Below are 17,147 nucleotides of genomic sequence, written 5' to 3'. Positions count from 1 at the left end.
AGATAATGGGTGCTCAGCAGCCCTGGATGTTGTGTTTGCAGCACTTGTTACTGATGCAGGCTTTGTGCTGACCTGAAGATTAGGAATTGGGATGTTCATCAGAATGGCATTACAGCAGCTATTAAAAAGGTCTCAAAAGGGGCCTGAGAGCCCCAGCTGCTGTCATGGTGTGGAGGAAGTCAGGCCTTCAAAGGATACAGGGATTAGAGCATGAGGAAAAGTAAATGGTAGCATCAGCACAAGTAGAAAATAGGCAGAGCTGTTCAGCAAACAGAAAAAAAAGTAGGCTAAAGCATGCCATAATTACTTGCAGTGGAAAGTTGCTGCTAATGGAGCAGTGGCATGGGGTAGAGAGGCAGGAGAACAATTTTTCAAGACAAAACAAAGCAGACATTGCAGAGAACGATATAGGAAGACTGAGGATTCAGTGTACTCGTGATAATGTGAAAGAGAAGACTTTGTTTTGAAAGATGCTAAAAATGGAATCTTCTGATGTACATGTGGTCACTGTTTCCGTGGCCTGGTAGGACAATGGGGGCTTCTTTTGCATTGCTGGGATGAGCAAACGCTTCCTTTCTGCCTGCAGCTCTTAGGTTCAAGCAGTGGTTTGGGATGGTATCAGTGGAAAGAAGGCATCACAGGATATTCCTTTTGGGAAGAAGATGGGTCATCATGGGTTGGACTGTTGTCATGCAAATGCTTCAGAACACAATGGCCACTTATCACGGGGCCAGGCAAGCACATTCCTCCCACACACTGTCCCCCAGACCTCTCCAAAGAAAAGAGCAGAATGGGAGGAATGTGACACTTGGAACCTGTGCTCCAGCAAGCACACAAAATTTTCTTAATTTTATTGTAATTTTTCTCTTAAATTTCTTACATTTTCTCCCCCTATTTGTCAAATAGACAGCAAAGCTAAGGGAGAGACTACTTGTGCTGGAAGATTTTGGTCCGGCATGATGGTGATGTGGAGGGTGGCTCATTTACCTTCTAATGACTGAGTTGCTGGAGAATTTGATTGAGTGTGTAGTTGGGAGAGGGATCATTAATAAAGGCCTTGCTGTGGTCCAAAAGTTAGAATTCAGCTGGCTGATGATGCTGAAAATGGTTGTTTTTTGTGGGTGTTTGTTTGTTTGGGTTTTTTGTTTTGTTTTTTTTTTTTGTTTGTTTTGTTTTGTTTGTTTGGTGGGGTTTTTGTTTTCTCTCACTTCTACTTCCCTGTTGTTGATATTAAGTGGACAGCTGAAATAGATCCTAGGTCAGAAATTCAGAGGGATTGGTGTAGGTGGTTTATGTCAGTGGAGATCATTTAGCAACTTCTTTGTAATTTCTTTTTTTTTCTATTTCAATTTTTAATTTTCATGATTTTTATTAAACAAAGGGAAAACTACAGTCTGGGCTAAACTTGGAATAGTTTGAGGAGTGGTGGTCTTGAGGGGGATGCAGTGAGTCAAGGATGAATACTCTAGTTGAGCAAACTGCTGCTGGAGAGAACTTAAGAGGCCCATGGATATTTATTTATTTTAACTCTGATTCTTCAGTCCAGTCAGACTCAGCTAGAATTGTGGGCATGTGTCTCTTTGTTAAGGGTATTTGGGTGTCTCTGACCAAAAAGAAAGGAGACCAAAGAATTGCTGTCCAGCCCTTGAAATGTTGCCTTTTTTTTTTTTTTTTTTAAATTCGTACAACCAACTATCCCTGTACCCAGTAAAATAGGTATATTTAGGATATAACATGCATGTTGGAAATTACGACCCTGGTGCTGGATTTTGCTGCTGTGTGTGTTAAAACAAACCAAGATGAGGAAAGAAAAGCCTCCTTTTGTGAGTGGTTCTGGTGTGTGACTGGAGCAGAGCTGCTCTTCTCTTGGTGAGCACTTGAGAGATGAGATGTGGTTACCTGCCACGTTGTTTTTGTGTCACTGCTGTCATTCTTACTGAGCCTGTCTTCTCAAGTGTGTTGTTGCTTGTGGTGAGTATGGATAAATATATTTATATATACACAGTACCAACTTAGTTGGTGATGCAGCAGAGTTTGGAAGGCAGTGGCCAACGGAGTCATCTTCTTGTTTTCTTCTATGTTGTGGGACAAGTGGCACCATGAAGACAATAAATAAATAAATAAATAAATAAAATGTCAATGTGAACAAATTTGGAATTATTTCTCTCTGTATTTGATTGGATGCTCTCATTTTGCATTTCAGTTTCTCCCCTCCGTTTTGTCTACAGCTGGGTGGCTCGGGCTGCAGGATGTGGGACCTCTGAAGCCTTGCTTCTATCATGCTCAGTCAGCTAAATAGCTTGACAAGTGTAAAAAATGTAACAAATGGCTGATGGAAAATCGAGAGCAGCCAGACAGCTCTCAGCCTGGTTAATTAGCTCTTTGACTGCTGAATTGTTCCTGCCCCGTCATATGGCTGTGGCTTGCAGCCCTCCGAGAAGGGGTTTGGCTTCCTGGCCAGGAGTGTGCATCCCAAAAGTTGAATTAATGTAACTTGAAGTCAGTGTGGACAGGTTCCTTTTGGTCTAAATGACCTTTTATCTTTGCTGGGGGCGGGCAGTGGGGAGAAAGCATATCGGCTTTCAGCTGTGTAAGGTCACGCAGAGGCCAAGTTCTCTTGTCTGTGATCAAGCATATGGTGTGAAACAGCCCAGTGTGCAACAGCACCAGGGCAGAGGAGTGCTCCAGCAGCCCTTCTGTAGGTAAATGTGACCCAAGGCCACGTTCTGCTGTGCAGGATGGGTGTGTTTAACCCTTCAGTGGCTCCTGGTGTGTTTCCATCCTGGTAGGTTGGGAAGGAGCTGCTGTTGCTCAAGAGCGCGCGCGGGTTTCTCCTGCCAGAACACCCATGCATGTGCGAGACCTGAAATCTCTGGCTCCAAGGACATAACTGTATTACTCACTGGGGCTGCTGAGAGAGTGAGTCAGTGTGTTTGGGTCTTTGCATGAGTAAATGAGTAAACCTGAATTATTTTAAAATGAGCAGATTGCAGAGGTGATAAAAAAACTACAATGAACTTTCCATTTCACGCCGCCTACCAGGGTGCTGCTCTCCTTCCACCATGGGGCAGGGGAGGTGTGGGGGAAGACAAAGATCTTCAGTTCTCCCAAGGAACCACATAAAAAGACCTGCTGAGACTGTAGTGTAGTCAGAAAATATCTTTCAGACAGAAATTGCTTGGCAAGATGTCAGGCAGGTTGACCAAAGGTTGCCTGAGTTGTGCTCCTGCAAAATGAACATGAAATGGTCATTGCCCTCCATGGTTCTTCAGTGCCTCCACAGGTTCGCCAGTTGGTGTACAGGAATATAGTTTGCTTGCTGGTATTCTGGTCTTATCTCTGAAGATATTTATTTTAAGAATTCATGTCTACATAGGTTTGTTAATACTGTACTGTAATATCAGATGGGCTGCTGAGACCTCAAGGGGGTGAGGAATCTATTTTTAGTGTGTTTGAAGGGTAGATGATGTTTCAGGTTGTGGAATGACTTTCTAGGGGGCCTGTCACCATATACTGAAGTTTTGTATGTCATGGCAGTGGAGGCCAGTCATATGATGATGAGTTAGTAACTTAAATGGGACATTAAAAAAAATCCTGCTCTTTGGGGAAATTTTAAAGATAGATGGAGCTAAAATGTCACACCGCCTGTTCTCATGTTTTTTTCCTTGATGTGCTGAAGACATCTAATCCTCTTTACAGGTGAATTAAGCAGTCTGCTTATGAGCTGAAGGCAATACCTGCTGATCTGTTGACATCCAGATTGGAGGGTTATTCATGTCTCAGTAAGACTTTTAGTAATGGATGACCACAAGAACATTTTAGTTGCCCAGGTGGTGTGAAGAAGGCGATTTGTGATCTCCTTCCATGTCAGAAGTTAGTCCCTTGTAGGAAGTTGGATAGTACCAGTGCCATGGTCTTTGAGTGTGTTTGACACCCCAGCCTGCAGAGGTTTGGAGCTTTAGGTTGAAAAGATCCAGCTTCAGACAAATACATGTGTGCAGCAATCTGAGCAGTGAACCCAGTTGTGCTTTTGAAGTACTGCACTGTGGTGGCAGCCACAAAGAACAGATTTTAATGATTTATTATAGTTAGATTTTACATGGATTTGCTTCCTATTTCCTTTGGAAGACAGCAGAACTGCACCTTTTAAAGGGTTCCTCTTACATTCCTGGGATTTTGTTTGGTGTGCAAGCATGTGCGCTTTATTTATTTTATAACTGCTCACTGCCGCTGTCAGGAATGTTAACAAAGGCTTTTTAATAGGTCAGACCTCACCACTGTTGCATTTTCTTAGTTACTGTATAGCATTTGGTAGATAATAGATGGTGGGGAGCTAAAGCCCTTATGCTCTAAGAGCTCATTCATGTGAACAGTTGCTGTGCCCTGATTCTGAATTTTCACTGCAGCTACTTGTGTGAGTAAACATTTGAAGATCCGATCCTTAGCTGCATGGAGGAATTCTTGTGGAGCTTTTCAGGGAGGCGTTTGAAAATTACATCTTGAATTGAGGATGCCCTTAACTTTCAACAGCTTCCACCTACATACATGAGATGCTCATTTGTGGTTGCATGTGAGGGCATGGCTGTAGCAGATTTGCAAGATTCAGAGGAAGCATATGCATTAGATAATTCTTTCACTTTCGTTCGTGTGCTCCTTCTTTCATTCTCGCTCTTTGTGTTTTGACAGCAGGAGCATGTATGTTATATATACTCAACTTTGACTTCAGTTAGTGCTGGCATGTCCCTAAAGTACTGTTTCATGTGAGTTTGCAGATGTTCTAGTGAGAACATTCCTGTCACTGTGTTGTCTGTGGATGATGTTCACTTCTTCTGGAGTACCATCATTAATTGTGGTGGTTTTGGAACCCATTATTTCCCCTTAATTTTTTTTTCCTGTTAATTAAGGAATTGGCTTGAATAGATACTAATATGGTAATGGTTTGTTGAAGACAAAAGTGTTTTGGATCAGGAAGAATGCAACTTAGGTCCTTTTACAATGGCAGAAGTGTGTACCTTTGTGTGTGTGTACATAATACAAGTTCCTACCCATGTGGTTCATGCTGCTGTGGTGGTTCGTCTGGCAGATCATTTAAATATTTACTCCAAAAGAGCTTGTTCTCTGTTGGTGTGAAGCAGCATTTCCAGTTATTTTTAGGTCATTTTCATTTTAGCAACCCTGTTGGAGATAAACCAGATACGAGGGCTCCAAACCGTCCTTGCGTTTTGGTAGAGATTAATAAAATAAAACCTAATGGTTTGATCCCAAGGGGAGAGAACGGGCCATCTGGTTAACAGAAGGTTAGGCAAAGCAGTACAGCACTCAGAGGGCCATAAACCAACCCAGAATATCTGGTAGTGTGTCCAGTGGCTGCGTGTATTAAGCATTGAAATGGTGCTCTCGGATCTGCAGAGCCAGCAGTTCTGTTACCACTGCTGTGACGCAGGAGATAATTCTGTTGGGCAAGCATCAGCATGGGGGTGGATCTACAGCACAGGATGTGTAATGTCAACATGAAGCATGGGAGCTGGCAGTAAGAAGGAAAGCAGCCATTTCATGCCAGTGCAGGAAGCCCAGATAGATTTTTTTTTCTTCCTCCCCTCTGCATCTTGTCCTTTTGTGCTGCTTTCATGCTTGGTATTAAACAATTATCTTCTGCTTTGTCATCTGGAAACTTCAGCCCAATAGGGTTTCATTTCTTCCTCTCTTCCTGAACCTGTGGGGGTTTTTTTTCCCTGTTTTTGTTTTGGTTTTTGTTTTGGTTTTTGTTTTGGTTTTTGTTTTGTTTGGTTTGGATTATTTTTTTTTTTGTGTGTGTGTGTGTGTATGTTTCTTTTTAAAGAGCCAAATGAAACACAAAGCAATGAAGTGCACTCCAAAAGCATGTCTGATGGATTATAAAAGGGCTGTGAGGAGGCTGAAGGGCTGAGCAGATCTGGAGAAAGAGAAGAGTTCAGTCATGTGCAAGTCCTGAGCTTCAGATGAAGCTCCATGGTAGATCCTTTTGGCTTTAGTGCAGACACAGTTTGTTCAAAAGCTGTAACCATTTGAGAACATTGAACTGCAGCTGCGAAATGCAGAAGGTTTGAAATGCTGTGATTCTCTGTAGACCTTGAATCTCTGTAATTACTAAGAAACTGTAGAAAGCTACTGTAACTGTTCATGCTTTCTTTAGACCACCTTTGTACTATTTGGCTAGTGCCTGAACACCCTTCTGGTTTGTTTTTATTTTTTTTTTTTTCTTTTTTTTTTGAAGATCCAAATATTGTTACTAGTCTATCTAAAGCTGCAGAAAAAAGATTTCTAAGTAAGTTTACTAAGCATTCAATGGGCTTAAAAACTCTGGCGATATGGCTTCTGTCAGCTCAGTCACACCCTGGCCAACTGGTTTAGGGTTTTTTCCCACCCATAACATTTGGAGATATCTTCCTGTAACTGCAGCCTGGGAAACTCTGGGATACCAAAACTTGCTCCTTGATGGGTACAGCAGAGCTGAACTTCATAATCAGAGCTCTCATGGTTTCCATTGCCTGTTCAGTAGGATCTTCAGATAATATATTACAGATCCCCTTGAATGAATCCTTGTCTTGGATGCTGTTCTGTGGCAGCTCTGCAAAAGCATGACTTTCTTCATGTGTTCCTAAGAACTGGAGTGGGAGTAGTCAACCCACAGGTATGTTTTCCCAGTTGCAGTTTGGTGATGGGAGGAGGGATGCATATAAAACACAGCTTGTGTGTGAAGACTGTTTGTTCTGTTCTGCAGTAACTCCATCCTTAAAACTGCTCCACTGGCCCCATTCAGATTTTTTGGTTGGAGCTATGGGACTCTGGCACTTCTGCACAGTGCACTTGCAAATAAACGGCACTGAGGAGTTGTATGAGACTTGACCATCATCTCTCTCAGGGCAGAACTCCTTCTTGGTTCCACAGATATACCATGGTGTGGCTGTTTCATCATCAAAAATATTAAGGATGCAGGCAAATCAAAAGATTTTTTTAAAAATAAAGTATGGGCACTCTGTTCTGTCTACCCATGTAATTTCCACTGCAGGTTGTACTTTGTAGTGGCTGGTAATTTTGTGCTTTTTCTGGTGGTGTTGGAACAGTTTTCAGAACATGCTGGAGGAATGTTCATCCGAAGTGCTTCTTCGTATGCAAGTGAACAATGACACCAGATATTGCCTGCACATTTTCTCATAAACTGTCTCTGTGCTGTGAAGAAAATGCATTGTCCTTGACTTTTTTCCTACTGAAAAAGGTGCTACTTGCTGAAGATAGTTTATTATAAATAACTACTAAGATGATAATCTCACCACAGCATGCTTGGCAGTCTTCCACTGAGTTAGCCTGTTTCAGCAAGGAGCTGTCGCTTAAGATCCAAAGCAATCTGCAGGGACATATGATCACACACACTGACTGTTTTCTCAGTCATCATGGATGCCTTATCGTTTCCTGTGCCTGTAATTAGGAACTGGAATTATTATCTGGTGAACCAGTAGGATCCACCTCCAGAAAGGTAGACCTCAGCTCCCACCTCACAAACATTTTGGTTGCAGAAAAGTTCTCAGTTATGGAGGCTCTACTAGAAGAATGTCTGTTAGGCAAGGGCTTTTTTGCCTTTTATTTTTGTCAGAAGGATAGCTGTGAACTACTGGGGAAGCTCTTAATATATATATATATGTAAGTTGGAATGCTTACAGCAGTCGTGCCTATTGGAAATTATGAAGAAATGCAAGGCTACCCTTGGCAGTGGTGTAGAGAAGATTTTTTTTATTGTTAGCTTTGCTTGGGTAAATAATGACTTAAGGACCTCTGAATGTTCTGTTTTGTAGGGATGCTGTCCAGAAGATTATGATAAAGAGATAAGAGACGATATCCACTTTTTATGAGAGTATCAGAAAACTAATATTAGTATCTGTATACACCTAATGTCAAGATTTGGCAGTAGTCACATAGCTGGATGATGACTTTTTTGAATTTGAAAAGTTTACACTGCTTTGTGGTACATGACTGTTCAGTTATCATGTTATTGCAACAATTATGTGATAGATATCAGTGGCAAACTTCCTTTCAATTACAGTGCTGGCAAATGTTTGCCTTTTATTTGTTTAAAAACAACTCAATCACGCCATCTCTACTGCTTTGTTGACAGTATAATATGAATCAGCACTTTTTCTAACTTCCATGTTACTCATGGATTTTATTCTGTGGTGCTTGATGCTTCTCAGTCCTAAAAACTTCTCTTTAAAGACTGGGCATCTGTGGTTGCTTAGAAGTGTGGAATGTGATATTTAGTGGAAGCAATTGGTGAGATTGAGGTGGAACAAATGAAGATACCAGCAATGGGGATGGACTTTTTCTTCTACTGGATTTGGCAGATGTTAAATCCGTGTATCTAAATGCGATCAATGAGAAAGCAGGAGATTAGAAGAATCTAGTCAGACACTGACTTGCAAGGCATAACATCAGCCCTTTTTGCCCCCCCTCCAGACATTGCAAAAGCATGGAATCAACTCTTCTGGACAGAGAGATGCTAAGTCTTTATCTAGTGATAGTATCCTTCCCTACAAACTCTACAAAGGCTGTGCTCTTTTCCTGTGAAGCTGTGGGAGCAGATTCATGATGGAATGGGCTCTGCTTCCATCTAAGATGAGGAAATTATTGGAGCCAGTTCCTGGTATTCAACGTTTCACATGTGACTGTGGATTGTTCTTCATCTCAACATCTGACCCAGATGCTTTCACACTATGGGATGGCTCTTCAGAGTCTGTCATGTCCATAAATCACCTGCCTTGGACGACCTTGTGTCTTTAAGGAAAATCCTGTGGAACAGTTAGCTTCAACCTTACTGAAGGACACACTCTGAAGAGCCAGCTCATTAAGCGAGCTTTGAAGGGTGTGCTCTGCAGAGCAGCTTCCTGTTATTTGGTTAATGGTTGACCTAGTTCTACTGCCATATGCCTCCTGGAACGCATTCTAATATAAAATATGTGCTAAAGCAAGACTGGGATAATAGATGGAACATCAAAGCCTCTATGGAACAGAAATCATATAATGCTGTTGCGTTTTGGAGGGTATTGTAGTTACTAAAAATGGCAATATCTTCATGGAACTCTACCGATTCTGATGGCAAACTCAGGAATGTTAAACACAGCCACCTATGTTGGGTTTTTTTCAGGCTGGCCTTGTACAAAAGGTTTGTATCAGTAATTCCCGTGCTCCGTATGTGAAGCTAAAGTTAGGTAGTGAAGCATTCAGAGTGATATTGCAGCTGTGAGAAAAGATTAGATTAGATTTGGCTAAAGGCAGGAGGATTTTTTCCCTGTGGTAGGTGTTTTTTCCATTGCAACCATGGATTAACAATTTTTTTTTTTCCTTTTTAAATGCTGGCTAGAAGCCAGAAATTGGTATTTGAGCTTTTACCTGATAACAGAGACAGCATATTTATGTACATACTTAGGCAAAAATATAAGAAATTTGGAGGTCGTGGGTAATGTTCAACCTCCAGCCTGAATGAGGCTTTCAGATGTGCTGAAGTTCTGAAGAACTTGACCAGCTGTGTTTTCTGGTTGATTTGGTTTTCTGCCCTAGGAAGAGGAAGGATGTTTGATAACAACTGTTTTCATAAGCAAGCATGCATTATGGTAGAACAAGGGGAAGGGAGAATTAAAGCCACGTTTTGTAACCTCTGTAGAGCTCAGGCCTCTATCAGTAGAGGCTGGTAATTTATTTTTCTTCTGTCAGTGTGGGAAACTGAACTGCTCGGCAGACAACACCACACTGCGTGTTCACACGACCTGGCAGTGGCCAACCTTTGTCTCTTGGGTTGCAGATGGCTTGCAAGCTGTCCAGGTGTGAATTCTGGGCAGAGGTATGTCACCACAGCGGTGGGGGTGGCTGGGGCCAGCCCAATTTGCCTGTGTGGGAAGCAGTAAGCTGTCAGGACACGCAAAGGCAGCTGCTGCTGATGAGCATGAGGAGTGCCCAACCTTCAGAGAACTGGTGGGAAGTCTTGGGAGTCACGATAATCTTGTGCCTCTCTAACTCTTTCAAGCCTGTTCAGGTGCTTCTGGTGACTGTGCTCTTTTGTGTGAGGGCTGGAAATATTTTGGCACGTTTGTGTAGGATACACGCAGCCAACAGCGTTGTGCAGTTTCCCGTTCTTTCTTTCATTTAACGCTGAACTGCGTTTCTTGTAGGAGAGCTGCCTGGTGGAAAACAAAACTGCAACATTTTTAGCAGGACAAAGTGTGTTGTGTGAGCCGTAAATCATATTGGTCATGAAAAAAAAAAAAAAAAAAATCTGTGCGACTGACACAAGCACAGCTATTTGTGCAACCTGGTCAGAACAAAGGATAATGCTTCTGCTGCAAGATCAGACAGATCTGACGTTTCAGCAGGCTGGGCAAATGAATGGCGGAAGTGGTCCGCCTCCTCTTATCCATTGTCTCAAAGATGCAGGCTCATAGAGAAGAGAGGGAGTTTGAATAGGGCTTCTGAAGGAATATGCTGCTTTGTGTTCTGTGGGAAGAGAGCAAGGAGGAGTTCTAGAAGTTCTCGGCATTGGCAGGCTGACAAGCTCGTAATGGGAAAATGTGGCAGTGGACTACTGGTGTTGGAGGAACACTTTTGCTTCTGTAGCCTGCCTAGAAAATCTGATCTGTAATTAGGAAACTGGTGAAATGTTCCAGGCCTGGAATATGGGACCAACACTATCCTGAAGGAAGGTCAGTGGATCTTTAAATCCAATGAACTCTGACCTCCTGCTTGAGACTTCTTTATACTTTTCTTATTTTTTTTTTTTCTCTTTTTTCTGTGTCACCTGAATAGTCTGTGTGTTCTGAGATACCTCTCAGTTGTGTTCCTGATGGGACTTTTGCATAAGAAGGGCTGGAATGATCAAATTACTGGAACAGTCAGAACCTTCTACTTGGGAGATTCTTGTGGTTTTTTTGTGCTCCAGCTGTCAAGTTAACCTAACTGGGATTTTAGAAGCAATCTCCCTTTTTTAAAAGCATAATGAAGCCAAGGAAATGTGAGAAGGGAGAGAGCAGGACAGGGATTTTTGATGAGCTGGGTAGAATTGATGGTTACTTCACATTTCAGAACTACAAGATATAACTTCCAACCTCAAGGATTATTTCAGCTGAGAAATGCATCCTTTGGAGGGCGGGGTGTAGAATTTTTATCAGTAACCTGGCTGGTTAGATCTCTGTATATTACCTTTTTGCATGGTCACTGGGACCAGAAAATGCTAGCAGTTAGGTCCACCGTGATCAGAAAGCTTTCATATGGAACCAGTTTTCCTTAAAATCGAGCGTTCCTTGGCTCAGGGATCAACAGCTGCATTTTTTTTTAGCAAACACACTATTTTTCTTTAAGTTAATGGAGATTAGATTTGTGTCTGTGATAACAGAACCGGTCTTGGTTGTCCACGAGATGCCTTCTGCCCTTTGTTTTCCCACGTACAGCCTAGGCGATTCTGTCAATGCAAAAGAGACATAAATTAATTCCACAGGATGCTGGCAGTCCATCATCAACATGCACTGGGAACAAAGCTTCTGCTTTAGAAGCCCACTTTAAAAAAGCACATCAGAAAGTCAGCAGACTCTCCTGATTGGAAGCCTCTGTTGAAAGTTTCAAGTGTGTGATGGCTGGGCTGCCATGATTGGTCTGTTTAGTGTCCCAAAGCAATTGTGAAAATTCACAGAATTACACAGAATCACAGCAATGGTCAGGTTGGAAAGTGACCATTGGAGGTCCAGCCTCCTGTTGTCTCTTTTCAAGAGATGTCCCCAGCTTCCCCAGCCTTTCCTGGTGAGGGAGATGCTCCAGGCCCTTCGTCACCTCCACAGCCTTTGCTGGCTCTGCTCCAGGAGCTCGGTGTCCCTCCTGCCCTGAGGAGCCCAGAGCTGGGCACAGCACTCCAGAGGTGCCTCCCAGGGCTGGGCAGAGGGGCAGGATCCCTCCCTGCAGTGTCCTTCCAAGTGCGCTCCAGGATCCCAGGACACTCTGCTGGTCAGGAAGCTCTTTGTCCTCCGGGACCTCCAGGTCCTTCTCTGCAGAGCTGTTTGCCAGATCACCCTGGCCTGTGCTGGTGCTTGGGGTTATTCCTGCCCAGGTGCAGGACCCTGCATTTTTGCATTTCAAAAGGTTCTGCTGTACAGGCCCTTGAGAAGGGCAGCACAGCACTCCCGGTTTTGTATCATCAGTGACTTGCTGAGGGGACACTCTATCCCATCTCATTAAACAATACTGGATCCAGTACCAAACCTTGGGGACACTGCTGATTGCAGGACTCTGTCCCTGGTCACATCCTCTGAGAGCTGCCCTTCAGCCAGTTCTCAGTCCACCTTGCTGTTCCCTCTGTTTATTCTCAGCAGAGGCTAAAAAGCCATCCCAGAGGATGTGCCATGCTGGATTTGACCCAGAACCCACCAGCATGTGTTTCCAGCTTCTTTGACCTAGGGGAATACTATTTGGGACAGGAAATAATACCACTAGTGTTGCTCCTTTATTCAACCATGGTTGCAAACTGTGTCTAAACTAAGTCAGTGTTATTTGGACAGAGTGATCAAAAGTGTTTATATTCCAAAAATGTCTAGGGGGAGGAGTTCAATGAGCTTTGGGTCCATGCTTGAATGTGAGGACAAAGAGAAAAATCTCATGGTTGCACATAAATCCCACCCAAAAAAAAAAAAAAAAAAAAAAAAAAGCATTCTCTCAAGTGATAAAGTTTTGGGTCTAAAAGTGAAAGAACAGTATCAGCCTGGCACTAAGCAGAGATTAAAAGGTCATCTGTGTATCAGTGAAGGCTGCAAAATGATTTCTTACTATCTTCTGCTTACTCGCTTCTTCAGGAAACAGGAGGGACAGCAGAGGATCTTAGCTAGGTTTGGAGAACTTGAGAAAAGTACCCCAAATTTATAATAGGCAGATCTTATCTTTGTGGGGTATTTTTGTTATTTTCTTAGTAATATGACTCCTAGAGATATAAGGCAGCTAGACCAATTTCTGCTTTCTGAAAATTCAGAGCACTGTGCCAGTCATAAAGCTGATGAATTTTTTGCCAAAAAAAAAAAAGGCTTTATTGTGCCCTAAATCAAAGAGGAAGCATGGGAAGCATGGAGGATTGGCTTGCCTGAAATTCTGAATGACAGCAATGTTCTTGGGTTCTCAGGCATGTGTTAGGTCAAGCAGAGTGGATGTCTGAAGTTCCAGTGGACAAAACTTGAGATTTATCAATTACACTTGAAAGACTGCAACAGACTTTTGGGCTGTCGTTGAATGTTCTCAGTGGAGCTGAGCTGTAGGAGACAAATGGTCAAAACATGTATTTGTACCATCTTTAGACCTACGTCTGACATATTTTGTGGTTTGGTTTTTGTTTGTTTTTGGTATTTTTCCCTCCACCAAGTAAAAGGGATTGAGAATGGGTCAGTGCCTCAGGGATCATCCAGATGGAGGCACCTGGTTTTTTGCATCTCTAGGAGAAAGGGACTGTGGGTTAAAAAACTCCATGCTGAAAGTGCAGGAGAGTCATAGATCTCCTTGGCCACTGGCTTTTCTGGTTTGTCAGAAGACTTTTGGATCTTTCCAAGATTGAAGTAAGTAATGACCTTGCTTTGATGTATCAAACAAATGACACCAGTGTTGTGCCTTTGAGAGCCCTGATCCCAAAGAGATAAGCAAGGGTTTTCCTTTGTATTTTGGACCCATTCCATTCAAAACAAAAGCATCCCACAGGTCAGACAAGAAGGGTATCTGACAGGATTTAAATAGACTTTTCCTTTTTTCTGCCTGTTGTCTATACCAGTAATTTATATTTTTTAATGTGTCAGACCTAAAAGCTCGTCGTTCAGTTTGTATCTGTAAAAGACAGAAAATGTGGAACAGAAAATGGTCCAAGACTCACTCAAAGAAATGTGCTGGCTTTGCAGCCTGTGTGTACTTAAAGGAAGACTCCTGTCTTCCTTTTAAATTAAAAAAAAGAAATAGTGATCCTGCAAAGTAGTAGATATTTAAAATGGTTAGAATAGCTAAATGGACTAGGTTGAAAATGCTCATGTTAGTAAAAGTTTGAAGCCTGGAAAATTGTGCTTCACCATGAGAGCTTTCAGGTTTCCATTCCTCCCTTTCAGAGGTTTTCAGGAGTGACATTTGGAGGACTAAAAGCAGCCAATTTGCCTGTCTCTGCACAGTACTATAGGAATCTTGAGTCTGTATAAAGCTCTAAAATGATGCAGTGGCTAGAACCTAAGACTAGAAAGATGCTCATTATGTAAACAGTTCCTGATTTCTAATTGAATTGCAGGAAAAATCATGGAGAGCTATTGTAATTTCTGATGAACTGTCAAAAGTTGTCAGGGGTAAAGTGTAGTTTCTCCTCAGATGCTGTGGTGGACACAGGCTTGATTGAGTTGGTTATGGATAAATTTTGTAGCTGTAAAAGTTGAACCTTCAGCAGGATGACTCCCAGTGCTGCTATCTGGTGTCAATTTAGGGATTAAAGCACATTTGATAAGAATCCTGCCATGTGGAGCTGCAGGGAGTCTAGGGAGGTGGCTGTGTCCTGCCACAATGTGCAAGAAGATTCTTCCACACCTGGCAAAGGAATAGGAAGCAAATAAACCCAAAGAGGTGAAATGATAAGGCTGACTGTGGGTTTGTAGTTATCAGTTAAGGCTTGTTTATCTACTGGGCATTCCTCCATATCTCCATTTTAGGCTATAGACAAGTGATACGTGTTTTGTTCTCCAAGTGGAATCTGTGCAGAAGGTTAGTGGAAGCTGCTTTCCTTTTCATGGAAAGACTCTGATGCATTTTTCTGTTGTCTCTACAGCAGAGGAATAAAAGGAAACACTTTTTTTTTTTACAAAAAGTCCTGACAGAGCTACTGTAGACTTTCACACAGTAATTTCTAAAGGATAAATAAATCCCCCAGAAGGAAGATCTCTGGTTTCCTCTGGAATTTAGCAGCACTTTAGTCACCCCGAACTTTAGTCCTGGTTTTACAGATGGGAACCAGAGGCTTTTGTCTTGTAGTTACCATAGAGGAGGTTGTTGCACAAAAACCCAATCATAATTTGTCAACATGTCAGTTTCCTAGGGTAGCCTAACATTCTACTACAGATAGCCCAACTAAGCCAGCTGAAATTATTATTATTACTAGAATTATTATTTTAAATGCATTTCAGTAGATTTGAGGGTCTAAGTAATTTCAGTAGTAGTTTGGTTTGGTTTACTTTTTTTTGTTAGTCATCTCTCAAAATCTTAGGCTTTGGTCTGTCAAGGGTACTAAATCTAGGAAACCTAGATATTCATTTTGTCTTCTGTGATTATAAAAGACTTTTAACAGTAAGCATTGTCATTAGATCCTCTTTTTTGATAACCGATGCAAAAACAAATCAGTTTCAGGGGAAAAATAGTTCATTAGCTTGGTTTTGAAGGTCAGCAGTAGAGGCCTCACTGTAAGTGTTTTTTTTTTTTTGTTTTTTTTTTTTTACTTTATAAACCAATTACTACAGCAGCATGAAGAAGAATTTTGAATTTCTAATCGACAGGTTGTTTTCAACTCTTAATTTAAAGTTTCAGTTTTGGAAGGGTTCTCTCAAGATTCAGAGCTCTGTATGGCAGCAGTCTTGACTGAAGGAGTGAAGCCAATGGGAGAAGAAAGGAGATCAGGAATGAAGGAGAAAGATGTTGAAGCTGTTCCCCTTGTTTTTGGAATGAGTGACTATTTTAACCTATAAATAGTACTAATTAGTGGTGTCCCACCATGAAATGCAAACAAATATAAGATAAGATAAGATATAAAAAGATTGCTTCCTCTTGACAAACCACTTTTTCTCAATTTCTCTCCTGTGTTCTTTGTCAGATCTCTTCTCCCAGGCATGGGTGCAAGTCCTTTTGTCTTCAGCTTGAACTTTTCCTTTCTTCCAGTAATCAAGCCTACAGATACAGACCCTGTGTGCTCAGCTGAAAAGGAAACTTTTTTTTTCCCTTTTTTTGACAGTAAACCTTCACTGCTGAAATAATCCTGTAGTGCACGTGGCTTAGAGGTATAGGATATCAGTTATTTTGTGAGCTCTGCAAAACATCTGAAAGGCAGGCTCTCCAGGAAGGGTGAACAATAGCACCAGCCCCTGATTAGCATGTCTGGGTTCTGCCTCCTTCACCTTCTAAAACCTGGGAGATCCACTGCAGGTTCTGCTTTCAAGTGGGGAGAAACTCACTCCTGTTTCAACCCTCCACTTCATAATAAAAGGCTGCAGTGAGTACTGATCCACATAAAGGTCTGGTCCTCAGCTGGGGAAAACTGGCAGAACTCCAGCAAATTTCTAGAAATAAAAACCTAGAGAAGTCTCTAAAACCACAGCGGTTGCTGGGACTTGCACAATATTCTACAGCTTGCAACAATACAGCAGCATGAAGCTGGGATGACACTGCTGGCTTAATATTTTTTGTGATCTCCTGGGGTGTTTTTTTTGTGAGAGTGAAAATCTTAAGGCAAGAACTTTGCTCCTGTTCTCTTGGTGGCATTGGCTTGGGTGGCTTTGTTTTTCTTTGAAAACTGATAGCAGAAGACTATCCAACCTTCAGGAGTGAAGCCATTATATGTGGGGCTGTGCAACAGGAGCCAAAGTTTAAAAATAAAATACCAGGCTGCCTTCCTGAGGATCCAGACATAGCAAACACACACGCACACACATACGCAGGACTTCGGCTGGCCACAGTTGTATCAGTTACAGAGCCCAGAGCAGCAGACAATGAGAACCAAAAAGGGAGCCTTGTTCCTCAAAAAGAAAGAGGAAGAAAGACAAGGCTTCTGTAGCCTCAGATGGCAGTTTTCTGGTGTGCATGGGAGGATCTTCAGCAGCAGCAGGTTGAGGGACAGACAAGTGCCAGTCATTCCTGGTGATGTTTGCTGTAGGTCCTTCCCAGCCCTCCTTTCTCTCCCTCATTTTCTCTGCCCTACTGAGTAAGGGGTCTGAGCTGAGCAGTCTTTTTTGAGAATGTGCTCCTTTCTTAAGAGAGGAAAGCAGTGGCTTTTATGTCATGCTGAGTGCTGAGTGACCAGGATGGCAAATACCTTCAGAAGAAAGGAAGGACCAACTATTTTGTCTTCAGAGCCATGTTGCTCACGTGTT

General features: G+C 42.2%; 1 protein-coding gene across 7 annotated transcripts in view; it reads left to right on the top strand.

The window, feature by feature from the left end:
- Window positions 1–17,147, top strand: part of ZNF462 (zinc finger protein 462) — an 89,694-nt gene that overhangs the window by 7,744 nt on the left and 64,803 nt on the right. The window lies entirely within an intron of this gene.

The sequence above is a fragment of the Lonchura striata genome, chromosome Z (assembly GCF_050655825.1).
Source record: "Lonchura striata isolate lonStrDom1 chromosome Z, ASM5065582v1, whole genome shotgun sequence".
Lineage (NCBI taxonomy): Eukaryota > Metazoa > Chordata > Aves > Passeriformes > Estrildidae > Lonchura > Lonchura striata.
This window is presented reverse-complemented; position numbering and strand designations above follow the sequence as displayed.